At 39.8% G+C, this 19,674-nt stretch overlaps 2 long non-coding RNA genes across 2 annotated transcripts; both read right to left on the bottom strand.

Moving 5' to 3' along the window:
- Positions 1–2,078: 2,078 nt before the first annotated feature.
- Positions 2,079–19,608, bottom strand: LOC143273875 (uncharacterized). The gene is made up of 3 exons (XR_013052125.1): positions 19,321–19,608; positions 7,618–7,744; positions 2,079–2,355 (listed from the first exon to the last, which is right to left on the bottom strand). It is a non-coding gene; the product is annotated as an uncharacterized LOC143273875 (long non-coding RNA).
- Positions 16,681–19,310, bottom strand: LOC143273876 (uncharacterized). Its single transcript, XR_013052126.1, has 2 exons — positions 17,724–19,310; positions 16,681–16,804 (listed from the first exon to the last, which is right to left on the bottom strand). It is a non-coding gene; the product is annotated as an uncharacterized LOC143273876 (long non-coding RNA).
- Positions 19,609–19,674: the final 66 nt, after the last annotated feature.

The following is a 19,674-nucleotide window of genomic DNA, read 5'->3' as shown; positions in this document are numbered from 1 at the left end:
GGGACATGTTGGAGGTAGGAAATTAAAAGGCCTTGCCAGTGAGCTTCTCATTCAGCTCTGTAATGATGTTGTCCACAGATCCTCCTTCCTTCTGCAACCCACTTACCAAAGGATGAACATTCAAAATGTTTTCAAAGTTTCTTTTATATTCATTTCAAGTTGGGATGATCATAGTGCTTCCCATCTTTACATTTATCATCACAATATAAATAAGAATCTAACACTCAGCGAAGACTCCAAATTGATTTCTTCAAAGGCATGTCAATTTTATATTGTTCTTTGAAACTGTATTTTTACTACTCTCTATATTTACTATTGAATTGCTAAAAATAGCAGAGAAAAGACTATCTGGATAATGACTAACCAAAAATTCAGGTAGAAAGGATTTTCTTAGCTCTTCTGTGTTCCCCTTCCACACATATTCTAAATCCCGACTTTCTAATGTGAGAGTGTGGAGGGATTTGAAATCATGTTAATCATCTTAACATTCTCAGTTATAGAAGAAAATCAAATAGCTGAAATTATGCTAAAAATAAATCTTCCAGATTGGGCAACGTTGGAGTGTAAACAAATCTTCTCTCTTGGAAAGCTAATCCTGCCTGGCTTTTGACTTTTCCTGGGAGATTGCGCTAATAGGCTTTTAAACTGCATGTTGGTTAATTGTTTCCACAACTAGCACAGATTGCTTTTCTCAAAAGAAAAAATGAAAATGAAAGTTCTATCCAATTAAAATAGGACTATTAATAGCTCTCTGTGTGGGAAAGGAAAAGGCAACTTTTCAAAAGCTCATGCAATTCATCACTGAAATGTGGATTTTCTCAGCAGCTAAGAGTTAGGGGGAAAGTTTAAGATGTTCAAAGAAACAGAAAAGCACACGATTCAGCTTGTTTTCAAGAGTATGTTCATATCCCTGGCAGAGAGGAGTAAGTGCTCCTATTTGTGACTGTTCTCACACATCTCAGCTGGTGCATGACTGGCCAGTGTGTAAATTCAAGAAAGAAATCCTCCGTTTGTTAATGTTAGCAAGCTCAGTTGCTTCCTGAGTCCTTCTCTTGAAGCCATCAACCATGTTCCATCAGGAAAGACAACAAACAGCTCTTTTCTACCTATAGCTACTGTCAATCTCAGCAGCACAAGGAAATTCACTCTAAAAGAGTGTACTATTAATGATACTGATAAAAGTAGCAAAAGACTATTACCAAGAATAAGGCAATGGAACCCAGTGTCAATATTATCATCATTCAGAGGACAGAAGCTGGAGTCCCAGCCTTTCTAGAAGCATGTCTTCCTTTTATCGACAGATGTTTTACTTAAATAAACATAATCAGGATTTGTGAAGATTCACCTTGGCAGCAGCTAAAGCTCATGAATATTCACTAATCTCCTCCTGTCCCAGTTGTTTCTCCAGCTGCTCTGGAGAGGCACTGATGAAATGTTGGAGATGGCAGTCCACAGGACTCTGTGCCACACACATCCAGAGGTGCACACATAGGAGGACAGCATCTGTTTTTCACATCCTGCACAGACCGTGAAGCACATGTGACGTGAGCACTAACTTATTTCACGGTCCTCTATGACCCTCCCCAAATACTACTGCTTACAGAAAACTAGTGCTAATCTCACACCAGTTACCCTCACTGAACTGGGACTCCAAGAACTCCTAGGGCCAGGTGTAAAAGATTCCACATAAAGAGTGAAAATGCTTCCCCTCTTTGCCTCTTACCCCATCTAACCTGCATTTCTCGGCAGACCATCTCTCTGTGCTCCCTGACCCATACGGCGTCAGTACATTTTCTCATGACCAGGTCTCCATCCATTTCAATTGATGAGAACCATCTCGGCCTAATGCTAAGTTGTGTGTGTCTTAATCCAAGTCCACAACAACCGGCTTTCAGCTGGTTGCATGGACAAATGTCTGTGCTATTCAAATTGGCCAGCAGGGCACTTGAAGAACAAGGCTTCCATCATACTACAGGAAAATACAAATATGATAGCAGAGTACACTTCTGCAGTATGCCCCCAAAATAACCATTTATCTGAAAAGTGTCATAAGCACCTGTTCCATATTGACTCACACCTGAAGTTACCATCTAATTTATTCAGATCTTGCTTTATAGTTCAGACACAGCACTTCCAGTGCCTGGGAAAACTGTGTTATGTATTGATTTCTAGATATGTGGGCAGCATACTGTTCATTTTTGTATTATTTCACTTGGGTACTAGTGGTGAATTATTGACAGGTAAAATTGTCTTTGAAAGGTTAAGTGAAAATCCCAGATGTTTGGCAGTCATCCTTCTGGTATAGTTTTCTTGGTCTTGCTTCTATAAATGTATCCTCAGGGTATTTCATAGTTCCTGGGGGAAATTCAAATTAATCCATTTACAATATATAACATATAATAGGTCTTTTATTAATATGTTTTCTATGCTACCATTATTAATCTCAACATCTTAACTACAAAGTAAAGATTTGGAACTACTCTCCTAGAAAACTGTTCTGCTTGGTTAAACTGCTCTCTTTGGAATCACCTGAAGCAATCATCTCTGAATGTAGAACAGTGACTGACTCCCTTTGATTAATACACTTCACGTAGAGGTAGAAGCAAATGTGCAATACACTTTTGACGAGTTACAGAGCTCCAGAGTATTTGAGTATTGTAGCAGGGTCCTTTGCTGTTGTTCCCTTTGGGGGTGGGGGCCAAGTAAGTGCACAGTCAAACCACACAGACTCTGGGAGAATGTTGAAACAACAAGCTCAGTTTGTTCAGGAAGAGGCAAGCCTTATATACCCTCCACCCCACCCTTGGGGGAGGTCTGATGAAATGCATCTGCTGGTGTGACATGGCTGTCTCTCATTGGTCCAGGTCATCACTAGATCATGTTTCAGGTGCTGTTGCTCAGACCATCAGGCAGACCCAGGCTGGCTCTCAGAAAATATTTTTTTTACTTGTTTGGACCTTCTGGCCCTCAAGCCCATGAGGGATGAATCATCCCACAGAGTATGAAACCCCAAATGTAAGAGGTAGCTGTCAACTGGATATTAATCAGAACATAAATTTAACATAAATTCTCTAGGCTTATAAAAACAGACAGTATGCGTGTATTATGCTTCCTAGTTGTTGTTAGTAGGTAATCCCTACTGATACTACTTGGGAATTGGAAATCATGCACACCTCAGTATATAATACATATTTTCTCATGGCATTGTTTCAGATGGTGGCCAATACCTAGAAGATACTTCTTTGCTGTATGAATGTGGGCATATAAGAATGTAGTAGAGATGATATAAACAGTTCATAAGTTAATAACAAACTCCCAATTAAAATTCATCTTCAGGATCACATAAAGTGATGACAGAACATGGTATCCATGGGACTAGAGTTTAGAACAGATTCCATTGATTTCTAGACCTTGAGTCAAAGGAGGTGGTGTGTTGAGACATGGACTCTAAATCCTGGTGCCCTGAATAATGGAATAAACAGCAAAGCATTAGTAGACCATGAATTCATAAGGTAGAGTCAAAAGAATCAGCTGGGCTCACATCTACCATGTACCTTGTACTCTGCCCCAAATGCAGCCATGTGATTTACTATCACAATGGGGCAAAGTATCATAAAATAGAACGTGCTCATCAACTTTTATCACTGTGGTGAAGTGATGGACACAGCCTGGTTATTAAATAAAGAGGGCTTTATTTTGGCTCATGATTCTGAAGGTGGCTGCCCAAGATCAGCAGCCAATTATTGTGTTCCTGCTGAGGATATTAGGTGATAATGTAGAAGAGTGTGTGCTAGAACAAACCAAATACACCATGGGCCATAGAGCAGTGAGACAAGAGCCTGAGGTTCCACAATTGCTTCTGGCTTAAGGATCCTCCACCAGGCTCTACATATCTCTTAAAGATTCCACTACCTCCTGGTATTCCCACTCTATATAAGCTGTATATACATGTTATAAGCCTTTAACATGTGGATCATTGTGTTCTCTGCATTTTAAACAGTTGTGGTTTTCTGTAAATTGTCCATGTGTATGAAAAAGGAAGGGAATTTATAAAAGTTTTTAATTGGGCTTACAGTTTCATAAGGTTAGAGTCCATGACGGTAGAGCAAAGGTATGGCAACAGGTTCAGCTGAGAGTTGACAGCCGAATCAACAAGGAGGGGGCACAGAAAGGTAGCTGGGAATGGTGCAAGTCTTGTGTCTACCATATTAGATACCATGGAAAGAACAATGAGTGGGCTTGAAATAGAAGCAGCAACTATCAAGTAAAACATAAAGAGCTGACTGGAAACATAGGGTATCAGTTAGGGGTTGAACAGTTAAGACAAATCCAATGTATGTACAAGTGGAGTCCACCCTCCCCAAAGACAGAAAGGCAGGAGAACATATTTGAAGGAATAATGACTGAGAACGTCCAGGAGCTGATAACCATAATATGCATACAGGCTCAAAAGTGCCAAGACCGCAAGTATCTGTCATAATAACATCAAAGCCATTTAGGAAATTGCACTAAGTCATAATAGTCAAATGCTTAGATGATAAATGCAGAGAAAGAATCTCCCAAAAAACAACATGAAAAACAGATGCCTTAGTTCGGCTGAAGGGAGAGGGATTCCTTCTGTTGGAAACCATGCAAGTCAGATTCCAGACCAAAAATACTTTGAAGTATTCAAAAATAATGGGGGGGGGGAATTTCAGTCTAGATTTTATGCAGAGAAAAAAATCAAAATTAGAAAATAAAAAAAGAATTCTTAGTACATAAGAAATACAAATTAATTTTTAACTAGGATACTTGCAAGTTTTTTTTTCTTATTAAAGGAATTCTCTCAGACGGAAGGAAAATAATACCAGGTAGAATTCTGTATCTACACAGGAAATGGCAAGCTGCAGAAATGGTAGCTGTAGGCATAAAAATAAAACACATTTAAGAGTAATATTTTAAAGAAAAATATATTTCAAATTATTTATATTGTGTAGAGGTAAAATGTATGCCAGTATAGGGTAAAGGTTGGCATAAAAAAACAAGACTCAAACATCATGAGGTCCCCTTTCTATTGATGCTGAACTGTAATAATATGTAAATGAAGCAAGATAACATGGGCTTTGAAGAATTGACATGCATTAAAAATGAAAGCATTGGGGCAGTGACAAATAAATAAGAAATAGAGAAATAATAGAAATGGTAGAAACATACAGGGAAATACAAGAAATTTACCACATGATAAATTGTGCATTTTATTTATTTTACAATTTTTTATTTTATAATTATGTGTACATGTTTTCTTTTTTTTCTTTTTTCTTTTTTCTTTTCTTTTCTTTTTCTTTTTTTTTTTTTTTGTGTGTGTGTGTGTGTGTGTGTGTGTGTGTGTGTGTGTGTGTGTGTGTGTTCATGACTTGAGAATCCTGTGGTGGCCAGAAGATGGTATTGGATCCCTGGCACTGGAATACAGGTGGTTGTGATTCACACTATATGCGTGCTGGGAACTGAACTTGGTTGCTTTGCTCTTAACTGCTGAACCATCTCTCTAGTCCCCATTTTGAAGGTATATTTTCCTGTCCTTCCTGCAAGATCCCAAATCACAACATGGAGACTTATCAATTATAAAGGCTTGGTTTTAGAGAGCTCTTATAACTTAAATTGACTCATTTCTATTAATCTTTGTGCTACCCCAAGGCTGGTTTACCTCATCTATATACTGTCCATCCTGCTTTCCTGCTTTCTCTGTGTCTCCTAGCATCTCTGCCCTTCTTCTTTCCAGACTCCTCTCTGCTCAAAAATTTTGCCTGGCTTTTGGCTGTTGAGCTTCTTTATTTAACCAATCAGAGTGACACGTCTTTGCAGTATACAAAAAGATTATTTCACAACACTATTATTTTTTAACTTGGAACTAGAATTTTTTTTTTTACTTTCTTACTTGTAGCACCATTGATTTAGAGGAGTTAAATTTGGTCATATAGATGTATCACAACACCTTGAGTATATGCATGCATTTCTATTTTTATTTTTTAATATGGAACCCCGAATGAGGAAGCATTACTCTTGAGTGAAGCTAATGATGGAATTTTCATAGTGCCTTCATCTGACTCCTTTGCATGAGATACTCTGATGTCTGGAAAGATGCAGTTATTTCTGATTCACTGCACATGTGTAGGGCAGACATTAGATGTTTTGTGAATGTTCTCATTTTTCTAAGGCAAGAACCTGTTGAAAATTATTTCTTGCAGTCATCAGCTCCATATCCAGTGTTTCCAGAGAGATTTCAAGTTTCTTTTCAACTTCATATCCTGCTTTTTTTTGTTAACCTTTGTTTTTTGTTTTGTTTTTATATGATTGATTAAATTTCTTCCCTTCTTTTAAGGCAAATATCAGACTGTAGAAATACGTATCTGTGCCTTTTTTTTTTTTTTTGCAAACTCCAGTTGTGATTTGTCCTCCCCCTACTTTTCCTTTGATAGATCCTTGCCACTGCATCTACCATGTCTTGTGACATTCCTTTGTTTCTTTTTACTCCTTTAAATCATACACAGAAACAATGATATAGGTGAGGGATTATATATTCTTTATTGTACAAATAATTTTCATACATGTATAACATATACTTTCCCTATATTCACTCCATACCCATAAAATAATGGTATATCTCCAAATTATAGCTTGTATATTCCTCTCTCCAAAGAATCCCACTTTTAATTTTATCATATATATCTCATATATAGGGGAAAACATAGTATTTGTATTTCTGAGTCTTGCTAATTTTGCTAACATGATGCTCTTTAGCTTCATTCCTGCAATTGGTATAATTTTGCTCTTTATAGATGAATAAAACTGCATTGCACACACACATTTTCTTTTTTTAAAACTTTTTAAATTTTGTTTCAGATGGATAATGAAAATGCCTACAGAAATACAAGAAGCTAAAAGTATTTGCAATTCATGTTGAGAATTTAAGCACAGTTTGGTAGGAAACTTGAATAAGCCAGGGTAAGATATATAGGTGATGCCCTCTGCCACAGGCACATGGACAAACTTCTCCTTGGATCTCCATCCCTTGGGTTAACCAGAAGGACCGAAACACATAGGTCTGTTATCTTAACCCAAGGACACCTGTGGTAGTAAACAGTTGCTCTCTAGCAACATGGCTTTCATGAAGACCTCAGGAGGTTAAATTCATATGCTAATAATTGATTGAAAAGAAATGTTTTTCATGTACTATATTCTGATCAGTTTTCTTTCCTACATCTCCAAGATCCTCTGCCCCTCTCCACCTATGCAGCTCCATGCTTTCTTTCTCTCTTTAGGAAACAAATAGAAAAACAGACTAAAAACAAAAAAGAAAAAAGGAAGAAAAAGCACAAAAGCATACCACACACACACACACACACACACACACACACACACACACACACACACACACAGAGAGAGAGAGAGAGAGAGAGAGAGAGAGAGAGAGAGAGAGAGAGAGAGAGAATAACAAAGGTAGAAAACATATTATAAAAGCAAATGACCAGTAAAATACATTTTAAAAAATGTCTAAGCAAAACAATATGAGACAAAAAAGTCTCCAAAAATACCATTTTAATTTTGTATTGGCTAACTACTACTGGGCATGGGACTTACCCTTAAATATGGTTTGTGGATCCAGTGATTCTCCATTGAAGAAAACTGATTTTTCCTTTGCAAGTGGTTGTTAGTTGGAGATGCCCACTTTCCCATCTCAGTGTTGGAACCCCAATCTGGATTGAACCTGTACAGAAATTGTGCATGCTATCATCGTCTCTGTGAGTTCGTATGTGCAACAGTCCTGCTGTGTCTGGAAGACATTGTTTCCTTGGCGTAATCCACATCCTCTGTCTTACAATCCTTATACTTTTCTCTTCCTCATAGTTGCCTGATCCCTGAGGGGAGGAGTTTGATAAAGACATCCAGTTAAGGACTGGGTGATCTAAGGTTGCTCATTTTCTGCACATTGTCTGGTTGTGGGTCTCCATACTAGTTCCTATCTGCTAGAGGAGGAAGCTTTTCTGATTATAGTTGGGCTAGACACTAATCTATGAGTATAGCATAATGTCCTTAGGAGTAATTTTATTGCTGTGTTCCTTTAAACAATAGTATTTGGTTTTCTCCTAGGTACATGGCCTATTTAGTCTCAGATTCTTGGCCACCCAAGCAATGTCAGGCATGGGTTCCATCTAATGGAGTCAGCCTTAAATCCAATCCAATAGCAATAGCCTTGGCAAGTAGCCTGAGGTTTTGGGGGATTCCCATGGGGCCTCTTTGACCAGCAACTGAATTAAATATAACCAGCTCCTGGAACTGGAGGTTTCACTTGGTGGAAAGAGTTGTCTGGTTGGGACTTTGTCTCCCCTTTATTTGGTGACACTGTCTAGGTTTCTTTCATATCTGTACACATTTTAAGAAACATCTCCTGTAGTGGGCTTCCATATGACCCTTCAAAGAACCCTTAGTGTTATTCCCTCTGTATATTCCCTCCCTTCCCTTCCTCTTTCCTTCTGGGCTCTGTTTAATCCTCCTATTCCCATCTCCCCTTCGCCTCTCCTTACAATCTATTTCTATTCTCCCTTCTTTGGGAGATCCTCCAACTCCCTCTCCCCCTACTCTCTTATATAACCTCTTTGGTTATCTACATTTAGCATGACGTTTTAAAGAGTAAAAGCTAACATCTACATATAAAAGAATATATAGCCTATTTGATTTTTTGTGTCTGGGTCACCTCACTCAGGTGATTTTTTTTCTAGCTCCACCAATTTAACTGAGAAGTTCATGATTTCATATTTTGTTATGTTTGTAACAGCTGAATAATATTCCACTGTATAAATGTACCACAATTTCAGTATCTGTTGATGAACATCTAGGTTGTTTCCAGTTTATGGCTATTATGAATAGAGCAGTAATGAACATGTATGAGCAAGTATCTCTGTAGTAGTATATAGAGTCCTTTTGTGCATATGCCCAAGAATGGTGTGGTTGAATCTTGAAGTAGATCTATTCTCAGCTTCCTGAGGAACTGCCATGCTGATTCTACAGTGGCTGTACAGATTTTCACTCCCACTAATAATGGGTGAGTGTTCCCTTACCCCACATCTTTGCCAGGATGAGATGTTTCTGTTTTACTGATCTTGGTCATTCTGACTGGTGTAAGATGAAATCTCAAAGCAGTTTTGATTTGTATTTCTCTGGTGACTAAGGATTTAAATATTTCTTAGTATTTCTCAGGAATTTGTGTTTAATTGAGAACTCTCGGTTTAGTTATGCAGCCCATTTTTAAATTATTTGTTTTCTTGATGTCCAGGTTTTAAGTTTTTTATATATTTTATATATTAGCCTTCTATGCAATGTGTTACTGTTAAAGATCTCTTCCCATTCTGTAGCCTGTTACTTTATTGGAATGATGGTGTCCTTTAACATATACAGAAGCTTTTCGATTTCATGGGGTCCCATTTGTTGACTGTTGTTCTAAGTGCCTATATTATCAGTGTCCTGTTAAGAATGCCTTTTCCTGTGTCAATGAGTTCAAGACTAGTTCTCATTTTCTATTCTATTAGATTCAGTGTATCTGGTGTTATGTTGAGGTACTTGATCTATGTAAAGTTGAGTTTTGTGCAGTGTGATAAATGTGTATCTCTTGCATTCTACATGGAGCCATCCATTTTGACCAGCTCTGCTTGTTGAAGATGTTGTATTTTTCCAGTATATATTTCTGGCTTCGTTATCAAACATCATATGTCCATAGATATAGGGACTTACATCTTGGTCTTCAGTTTGATTCCATTGATCAATATGTCTGTTTTTATGTCAGTATCATGCTGTTTTTACTATAGCTTTATAGTACAACTTGAGATTGGGAATGGTGATACCTTGAGCAACTATTTTATCATTCAGGATTGTTTTAGCTATCCAGTCATTTTTTTCTATATGAAGCTGAATATTTCCTTTCAATATATATGAAGATTTGTGTTGGAATTTTTATATAGATTATGTTGAATCTGTAGATTGCTTTTGGTAGGATGGTCATTTTCACTATATTACTCCTACTGATCCATACGTATGGGAGTTCTTTCCATCTTCTGATAGTTTCTTCAATTTCTTTTTGATTTCTTAAAGTTTTTATTATTGCAGCCTTTCACTCACTTGGTTATAGCTACCTCAAGATATTTTATCTCCTTGAGGCTATTGTGAAAGGTACTATTTCCCTAATTTATTTTCATCCATTTGTCATTTGTATATAGGAAGTCTACTGATATGTGTGTTCATTTTGGATCCAGATACTTTGATGTAGTGGCTTCAGCTATATTTCATTTCTGGGTCTACTCTAGTAGGGTTACTGTGTTCTTGTGGAAGTGATTGTCTTGACTGTTAATGGTTGTGTTTTGTGCAAATATGTAGGCACTTGGGGTTAGAATGATTGAGGTGATTTTAGGTACCGATAACTAGTCTTGTCTTTGTTGAGAGAGTGTTCCATTCCTTGATTTCTGCTTCTCTCTCTATGTCTTAGCAAAGTGTCATGGCTGTGGATTGCCTGGTTGGGAATGCTTCTGCAGGTCAGTGTGTGGCAGAAAGGAGAAGAACCTTTCATGAGGGGGCCTTCAGAAAAGAGCTAAGGGGATCCTGTTCACACTTAGAGGTGGAGTCCACAGAGCATTGGGATGTTGGGAAGAGAGCATCTTGCAAGTAGGTACAGTAGGGCAAATAATAACCTAGAGAGACAGAGATGAAGGAACTAGGGCAACCCTGGGTCTGAACCAAAATTTGGAGTTTCCAGTGAATGGAGTTGAGGTGGGAGAAGGGGCACGTATGGGAGAAGGTGCAGGCTGTGGGTCAGAATGGAGATATCATAATGGAGGACAGGAAGGATAGTGTGAGTCACTTTCCTGAGTCCCTGATGGGTGTGGCCTTCAAGGGTCCCAGGAAGAAAGTGTTTCTAAGTATGGGGGTTGACACAAAGAAGCAGGAATGGTGGTAGCTGAGTTGGCCAGCCTGCCAGCTTTACCTCATTGTCACTACCCAGGCAAGCTCTACAGCACTGTCCTGGCTAGCTCACCCAGTGCAGCAGGCAGCAAGGAGCTGGGTCAGTTCTCCTGCTCTCACACCCTTATGTCCAGCTCACCTGCACTTGGACCACCAGGACCAGCTCTACTATTTTGCCCAGGTAAGTTGCAGGACCTACTCTCCTGATAGCTGCACTTGGTGATGAGTAGGGGCTAGCTCTTCTGTTCTCATGCGCTCAAACTGGTTCTCCCACTGGCTGCAAGTGGCAAAGGTTGGGGGGGCATATTTCCCTCACCCATGCCACCACATGGCATTCAAGGGAGGGAGTGGGGCAGCTCTCCTGTTCTCAAGCCCACAGGACTGGCTCACCCAAGCCCCACCAACAGGAGCAGCTCTAGTGTGCTGCTCAGGCAAAGTGCTGGGCCCACTCTCCCTGTACTGCAGGGAGGGCCCATGCACTGCGGCCACTGGGGGCATAACCAGCAATCCCACTCTCACTACACCAGGGCTAGCTCTCTGGCCCACCTAACCTCGGCAGCTGACAAAGGGAAGGGGGAAGGGCATCCTCCCCTTACCCATGCCACCACATGGCACAGGAGGTGGGGGTCAGAATCAGCTCTGCTGCTCTCATGCCGTCTGGGTTGGCTCACCTGCCAGGAATGTGAATTATCCCACCCCAACATGAGGTCATCTATGAACTGCTGGAGTGTGTCTGAAGGGGCCAGACCTGCAGATGCAAAGCTACAGGATCTCCATGACACAAGGCAACAATAGGATATCCAAGAGGAGTCCCAGTGATGCTCAATAGTGATAGTGTAGCAGAAGCCAGAGGTCTGGAACCAGACCAAGATTCACTGCAATGAATGCTTACAAGATATGTGGACTAAAGACCATACTGTGTGACTCACTGGGCCACACTACAGCTTCCACGCTGAGAATTTTTTTTTTCAATTTTTTTGTTTGTTTGCTTTTTTTTGAGTTTTACTTTTAATTTTTTGTTTTGTTTTGGGGTGGGGAGGTTGCAAAGACAGAGGGCAGAATCAAGGGGACAAGAGGATGAATGGGATAGGGATGCATAATGTGAAATTCATAAAGAATCAATTAAAAATGTAAAAAAGAAAGGGGAAGGTACTGGAAGGTAATGGCTCAGAGGTTAAGAGCACTTAAGAGCAGCGGCTGCTCTTCCAGAGGTCTTGAGTTCAATTCCCAGCAACCACATAGGGGCTCATAAACATCTAAACATCAATAGTGGCATCTGATGCCCTCTTCTGGTGTAAAGGTGTACATGCAGATAGAGCACTCATCTATCCATTAAATAAACAAATAAATAAATAAATAAATAAATAAATAAATAAATAAATCTTTTTTAAAAAGAATGTTTTTCAAGACTAAGAAGAAAAAAAGAAGAAGAAATGGGAATGGGTTAGAAGTAGGGACAGAATCCAGAGAAAGGAGCAAAGCTGAGTTTCCCACAAGGTTTAGTGGAGTTGGCAGGAAATGGGAGCAGAGTAGGGGTAAGTGGTCTGCCACTATGCTGGGGATGAGACTGGAGAGACTCTAATGGAGGACAGGAATGAGAGTGAAGATTGCCTATATGAGTCACAGCCAGGTGTAGGCCACACCCATTTTGTTTGTCTGGCTATTGGTGGACATCTAGACTGATTCTATAATCTTGTTACTGTGAATAATGCTACAAAAGGCATAGATCTATACACACATTGTGTTGGGCTTATACAGAATATCTGCACCGAAATAGTGTAGCTGCTTACACTGTGTCCACAGTGAGAAAACACAGAACTGGAAGTGGGTCTAGGCTGGAAAGGCCCAAGGCCTGGCCCTAGTGACCAACTTCCTTCATCTGATCCCTGAAGTTTCTACAGTGTTCTCAAGCAATGCCACCAGCCAGAGACCAAGCATTCAAACACAGGGGCCTCTGGGGGGTGTTTTATTTGAACCACTGCATTTGACAATGTCAAGCCTCATGGAATTTGGTTTACTCAAAATATTCTTTGCCAGGGCATTGAGCTGTGCTGGAATAAAACCCCAGATCTTATGCATGCTTAATATGTTTTCTACTCCCGAGCAACACCATCAGCTCCTCAGACTTTCTTTCCAATCCTATATTCTGAAGCTGAATGTAAGAAAACGAGACCTTTATTGCCATAGTTTTCAAAAGGCTGACATGGTTAGTCTGGGGGAGAGCAGAATGAAGAGCCAGGGTTTGGACATCAGAGCTGCTTTTAGCCCCTTGCAGCCACGAGGGAGATAAGCACCTCATTTCCATCAACCCCTGCAGAAGTGGCATTTCCTTACTTTATGAAGTAGGATTCCGCTTGGCGTTGACTTTGGATTTCAGGGTTTGTGATTTGTTTTCTTTGCAGCTCTTCTGCAAAGCTGCTTTGGGGAATTTTATGTTAGGGGGAAATGACTTGTAGATCTTTCACATGCCAAGCCTGTCATTTGTGCCAGTGTGGCCCATGGTGACTCAGTGGATGAGGTGAGACTTTGAATATTTATTGACACTTTTCTTTGTAAAATTAAGCACATTCCTCCCTCCTGCCTCCCTGTGAACCTGTGTCACACTGGGTATTGTCACTTAATTGCTGGGATGCTGAGTGAGAGCCCCCCCATCTTCTGCTCATCAGAGTGACAGTTCTCTAACAAAGCTTTTCAACACTTAGGCTTTTTGTTGAAAATGTTCTTAAGTAATGGTGTTTTTTAAACATACCTACTAAAAATTAATGAATCTTTATTAACTGATAAGTTGATTGATTAGTGACAAGCTAGGCCTTTTGCTGGGGGCCTCTGCAAAGGCTGCTTTTAAAAAGCTGACAAAGAGAGAACGATTTAATGTCACCTTCAAACCTCAGCAAATATAGTCCTAAGTTACACTTCTGCAGTTTCTCTATGCTAATGCTTTGTTGTTAATAAACATTGTGCCTCCTTATGGAGCAGAGGAAACCATTTTCAAATCTTCATGTTTGCTTTGACATATTCTGGGTATTTAATTTACTTTACATGCATTATAAGTTCACAGGTACCGGTATGGGAAACTACAGCCTTTCACCTCTGCCCCAGGCAAAGTCATCCCTGTCCTCTGCATCTGAGAAGGACTGTGTTCTCCTTTACAGGAAATGCTGTTCTTGAAAAACCCACTCCTTGAAGCTCTGTCCCTATCAGGTAGATAGGGACAGAGTAGCATCCACAGCCACGAAGTCAGAGGTCTGGTGGAGTGCCAGGAACAGCCTTCCACCACTCCCCGCTTACATATAGGAACAGCCTTATAGGTTCAGTATAATTTTAAAAGACAGGGGGGAATCTCTTAAGTGGGACTTTACTACCTCTCAGTTGGCTAAAGCTTGAGAAAAAAAATACAGATCAAGTCCACTGTGGGGGGCTGTGTGCTAGGCTAAAACCATAGAACTTCCATCTGGGAGACCCCATCTCTGCTGCTCCCTGACAGTATGACCCTGGGGAAGAAGGAAAAGCACACTGAATGGTACTATTGAGTGATTCGATTGCACTTTTCTCTGTCAGTCTCCGCAGATGAAATCAGTACGACAAAGGAAGAACATAAAACAGCTTTTGTCTAGGACCTTCACCTGCTGTAGAAATAACCTTTGGATTTTTGTCTTCCTGGTCAGAGTGACAGACAAGCCAAAGATTGGAATCATCCCTTCAATGTCAAGACTCACAGCTGCGGCCAGGATGTCTCATAAACATGTACTTCACATTGTCACAGAGACCAGGCTCATTGGCAGCACAAACACAAGCTACTGTACAAAAGCAGATATCTTAAGTCTAGAAAAATACCTCCATCTCTGTATTAAATGTCCTAACCACATACTCAAACAGTCAGGAAAACAGTTTGTCATCTCCTATGAAGTAATTTTAATCGTCCAGAAAAAAAAAAGAAAACTGAATAACACAGCAGTAATGTCGTCAAAAAAAACAAGTACAAAAGAAACTGCTGGGTAAGGAAAAGATAATGAAACCAAAGCTTATGATTGCCAGAACACGGAGGATGGCAATCACTACAAGTCAAGGGAGATGTTAGATAACTGCAGTTTTCCTAAATTGGAGGGTCAAACTATGCAGAGCAAATCTTGAAGATAAGGTTTTTCACAGACTCTCTAGTCTCAGGGTGGGAGAATATAAAAGATAGTCTTGGTTCAAACTGTTTTCATATGCATGGTGAGCATTATTAGAGGTTGGTCTTTAATATTCCGACAAAAGCAGTCATTTTTCTAAACATCACACCTTTCACCCAGAGTTGACCCAGAGCCAGATGCATTGACTCACAGATGCCAGCTGTAGTCATGATCCCAACTCTCGTTTGATACTATGACACAAGTAGCTTGAAATTAGCCTAAGTGGGAGCATTTATACAAAGCAAACTGGCAATCAAATCAGAAACCTCTCAGGTGTCAGCTACTGAAGGTGTTCATGACTATCATAACAATTTCTCTAAGCTGTGGTTAAATGAGATCGATTTCAACTGCAATGATGTTTGTGCCATTTCTCCAACCCCAGAGGCCATTGTAAGTGTTTACTAGTATTACACTGCCCTGATCCCTTAAGCAGTAGCATCAACCTTCCACTCTTCACTTCATCTTTCCACATATGCTACCTTTCCTGATTGAAGCTACATGCAAGGTAAATAATAATTTCTCTTTCTTCTAGACCATCATCCACAGGCCCTACCCCTCACTCTAGTAGCTTCTATTCTATAATTACAGTGAAAAGAGCTAGTTAGGAAAACTGGTATTAGGCTGAAATTTCAGACAGTAGAAACAGAATGGCTGAGGGCTGTTTGGAAGGACTGAATTGAAGAATTTTCTTCATCTGATCGGTTAATGCCTATTTCTTAAAACTGTGTGAGACAAGTCAATGCCATTAGGCAGCACCAACATTTAAGAAACATGGTTCCTCGTCATGAAAAAATTCACTGTCCAGGAGAAATACACACTTAGAAAGAGGTAAATTCAATTATTTTCATTCTATGAAATTTTTAGGGCAAGAATCAAAAGATGAAATCAATTGGTAAAATCACAGTGAGCCAACCTTAGTTACAAGTAAAAGCTGTCACTTCTTAATGTTTTGTAAAATGACATTTTCAAGGTTTAATTATTTAATTTTATGTGTATAAGTGCTTTGAGTGTATGTGTGTGCACCACGGGCATGCCCAGAGCCCATGCAGGTCATGAGAATGTTGGATTCCACAGAACTGCAGTTGCAGATGAGTGTGAGCCATCTGAGTACCGAACACAGGTCCTTAATAAAAGCAGCCAGTGGTCTTAAATGCTGACCCATCTCTCCAGCTCCAAGGTCATAATCTCAACATGAATTGTACAGCAAGACAGTGAGAGCCCTGCATAATAAGGAGCAGTGTTTTTTGAAAATAGCAGAATAAGTTTTTCTCCTATAGTGATGTCATTTTCAAATAAACAAATGCCATCTTGAGACAAATGTGAACAAAATTCAAATTCAAATTGGTATGCATGTTGAAAACCGACAATCTCAAAACACAACCTATAATCATCTTTGGAATTTTCATTCTGACCATGCTTTTCTATAACAATGCTTTATACCTGTGTATTGTTTTACAGCTTATAGAATACTTGAACCTTTTCAGTCTCATTCCCCCTTCATTTCTTATACCACACGCCAAAAGCACTTCTCCATTTAACATTTTATTTCATTTAACATAATATTTCAGTTTGCTGCAGTTTAGAGAATGGGGGACTCTCAGAGAGCTTAGGTAATTGTTTTAGATGTTTCCTTTCTTATTCCGTCACTGCAGGAATAAAGAAAAATAATGATGTGTATTTTTATGCTTTGATATGCCAATCATGGTCTGCATCTTTAAACTAATTTCATTTCATGCTATGTTAAAATGCAAAATGTAGCTATTATTATTTTAGCAGCTTTAAATTTCGAACTTGATAATAGCTACCATTAGGAACTCATTATGTGGCAGGTGCTGTGCTAAGCACTTTGGGTACAAAACCTCATTTAACACTCTCAAGGATGTTATAATCTCTACTTTGATATAAATGAAACTATAAAGATTGATTTCAAAATTGGAAGCTTGAAGAGAGCACACGTTTTACATTTTACCTTCTCTGACTTTCTTTCGTGTGTTAACAGAGCTTTAACTACTACTTGCTACTTGCCCTGCTCAGTCCTGTTCACTGAGGGGTTGTTGCTAATAAGTGCAAACGTATTTCACTTTGTGACCAAATAGCCTGAGAATAATTAATATGCTCTAGCTACTCTGTTTATACCTTTCTTCGTGGATTCCATCATCTGCCATTTACCAAAAATTAAAATAGAAGGCAATGCCCAGTCATTGCTAAGCACATGGGCTCCAGAATCAGACTAACTGATCCTCCATCCTGTTTGTCTGCTGGGATGCATTATATCAGTTACTTGTACTTTTATCATAACAGTTTCCTCCACTGTAAAATGCGGATAGAATGAGTGTCTCCCGCTCATTTTTGTCTGATGATTAAACAAATGTATGCATATGAGGTACTCAGAATAGTACATACAAGATATTGGTTCTAATTTACAATTAGTATACTTAGCAGCTGTATCAAAATTGCTAATGTTAGAGTGTTCAGATGCTTTATTCAAGGAGTCAAGTTGTACTCAGAAAAATATTTTAGTTAGAAACTTAAGCTTTGTAGGTCATAGAAAAGAAAACCACTAACCTCCCAGTTTGCTGTTATTTTAGAAGAAAACATTGCAAAGTGTAGAACTCAGCATGCTTCCATTTCCATTACATGTGACTATTATTATTTACTTCACAGACCTGCCAAGAAACCTTCTTCTCAGCCTCCCCAAAGACAGCACAAGGTGGGAAACAATCCTGACAGCTCAACAAAAGGGCAGGGGCGGCTGCCTCAGCCTCCGACCCTCTCTGCCTGTTCCTATTTGGGCCCACCTGAGATTCATTCTCAGCATCACCAGCAAGGGCTCTGGTCTGGGAGTCCAGTGCAGCGTTCCTATTTGCCATCGTGCCTGGTACACAGAAAACACTGTGTTGGTTCCACTCAGTTAGCTCAAATGAATGAGACTTCGCTGTGTGGATGAAAGCTCGTGAATATTTTAGAGCCTTTAGACACGGTTGTTTTAACTCTTCTTTCGACTCCTTATCGCGGACGTTTTCAGCCACAAAGGTTTGGGCAGGTACATTCATGGTCATCAACACGCTGTAAATGGGAGGGTGAAATGTTTCTCATCAGAAAAGTATCCATAGTCTTTAGGATACAGGTGCCCTGAGAGTCAGAGAAATCTGCCATTCCATGCTCATCAGAACGCCACACAAGCCGGGTCGTCTCTCAGATTCTTCACTTGGGGTGGGTTCCATGCATTTTCACAGCTCCATAATGAAGAGGCCCCTGGCTGTACTGTTCTCCAAAGCAGACTCTGTTTACTAATTAAAATAGCTTGTGGCCCAATGCGATCTGTCTCTGAATGTGGTCAGCACTCAGGTTGGCCCGCTCCAGAAAGATGGCTCCATTGGAAAAGGCCATGGTCGCTGTTGTCACCTCATCTTCTAACTACTCCAATGCTGTCATTTTCTCCATAGACCACTCTTAGAGACATTTCTTCTGACTCTTGTAAGTGGAAATAAACCCTCAGTTTTCAACCTGGCCTTTGGCGCCTCTCTCAGCTCCTGTGCATCCTGTGTTGACCACTTCTGGCATCTCTCCCAGCAATTTTTGACTTTTCCCGATAGCCTTCAACATGGGGCCCAGACACCCCTCCTGCTATTTCCTCTAATAGCCCCATGATATCTTAAAATAGTTGTCAGTAGCAGATTTTTTTTATACAGGTAATGCCCCTGTCTCTGAGAGACTCACCTCTGGTATCTTCTCACTGAGTTTTAGGTGTAAGCCATCTGATCACATGATCTGCCAAGGCAAGGAACACATAGCCCTGGTTGTTGGGTGGCAAGCTGAAACCCCTCACTAGTCTTGAAGTAAACAGCTCTGTTTCACTGTAAAAAGAGTTGGGCTCACAGCAGCATTTTCTCCAGAGAAACTCTCCGCAGTCCTCACGTATCAGAGCTCCTCTGTCAGCCTCACGGTGCTGACAGTGTACACACCTGTTACAGAACACATTTGGTTTTTGTACCTCTGTTCTGTATGTTCTACAAGGGTGCTGGCCTACTGTCTTTCTTGGATATAAGAGACTGATTAGTAGCTATAATCCTGAGCCTACTACTTAAATACATTTAGTTGTTATTTATATCTTAGAGCATTTAATTCTCTAGATACATGACCTTATACACATAAGGCATACCTGTTTAGAAATCAGGAAAAAAAATATCATTTTAAAAAATGATGGTTCATCCAGAAACTCTTCCAGGGATCAAGGATGATAGTATGATTTTGTCAACAGATTAAATCAATAGCTAATAGACTTTTACATTATCTTTAAGAGTGTAATTAAATTTTAGATGATGCTAAATTTGAAATAATGCTTATGTTTTTAGTATGAGAGAAGAGATTTCAAAGCAGCCTGATAGGATATTAAAGGCCAGATAAATAATTATCCATGGTCCTCAGTCCTGGGAGCCTTGCCAGATTCTAACTGATTATGCTGCAACCAGGACATCCTGGTGCCTTGGTTGCTTAGCAACCACTCTCATCCCAT

Source organism: Peromyscus maniculatus, chromosome 6 (genome assembly GCF_049852395.1).
Source record: "Peromyscus maniculatus bairdii isolate BWxNUB_F1_BW_parent chromosome 6, HU_Pman_BW_mat_3.1, whole genome shotgun sequence".
NCBI classification, from domain to species: Eukaryota; Metazoa; Chordata; class Mammalia; order Rodentia; family Cricetidae; genus Peromyscus; species Peromyscus maniculatus.
Note: the sequence above shows the minus strand (reverse complement) of the source record. Positions and strands in the feature narration are given on the sequence as shown.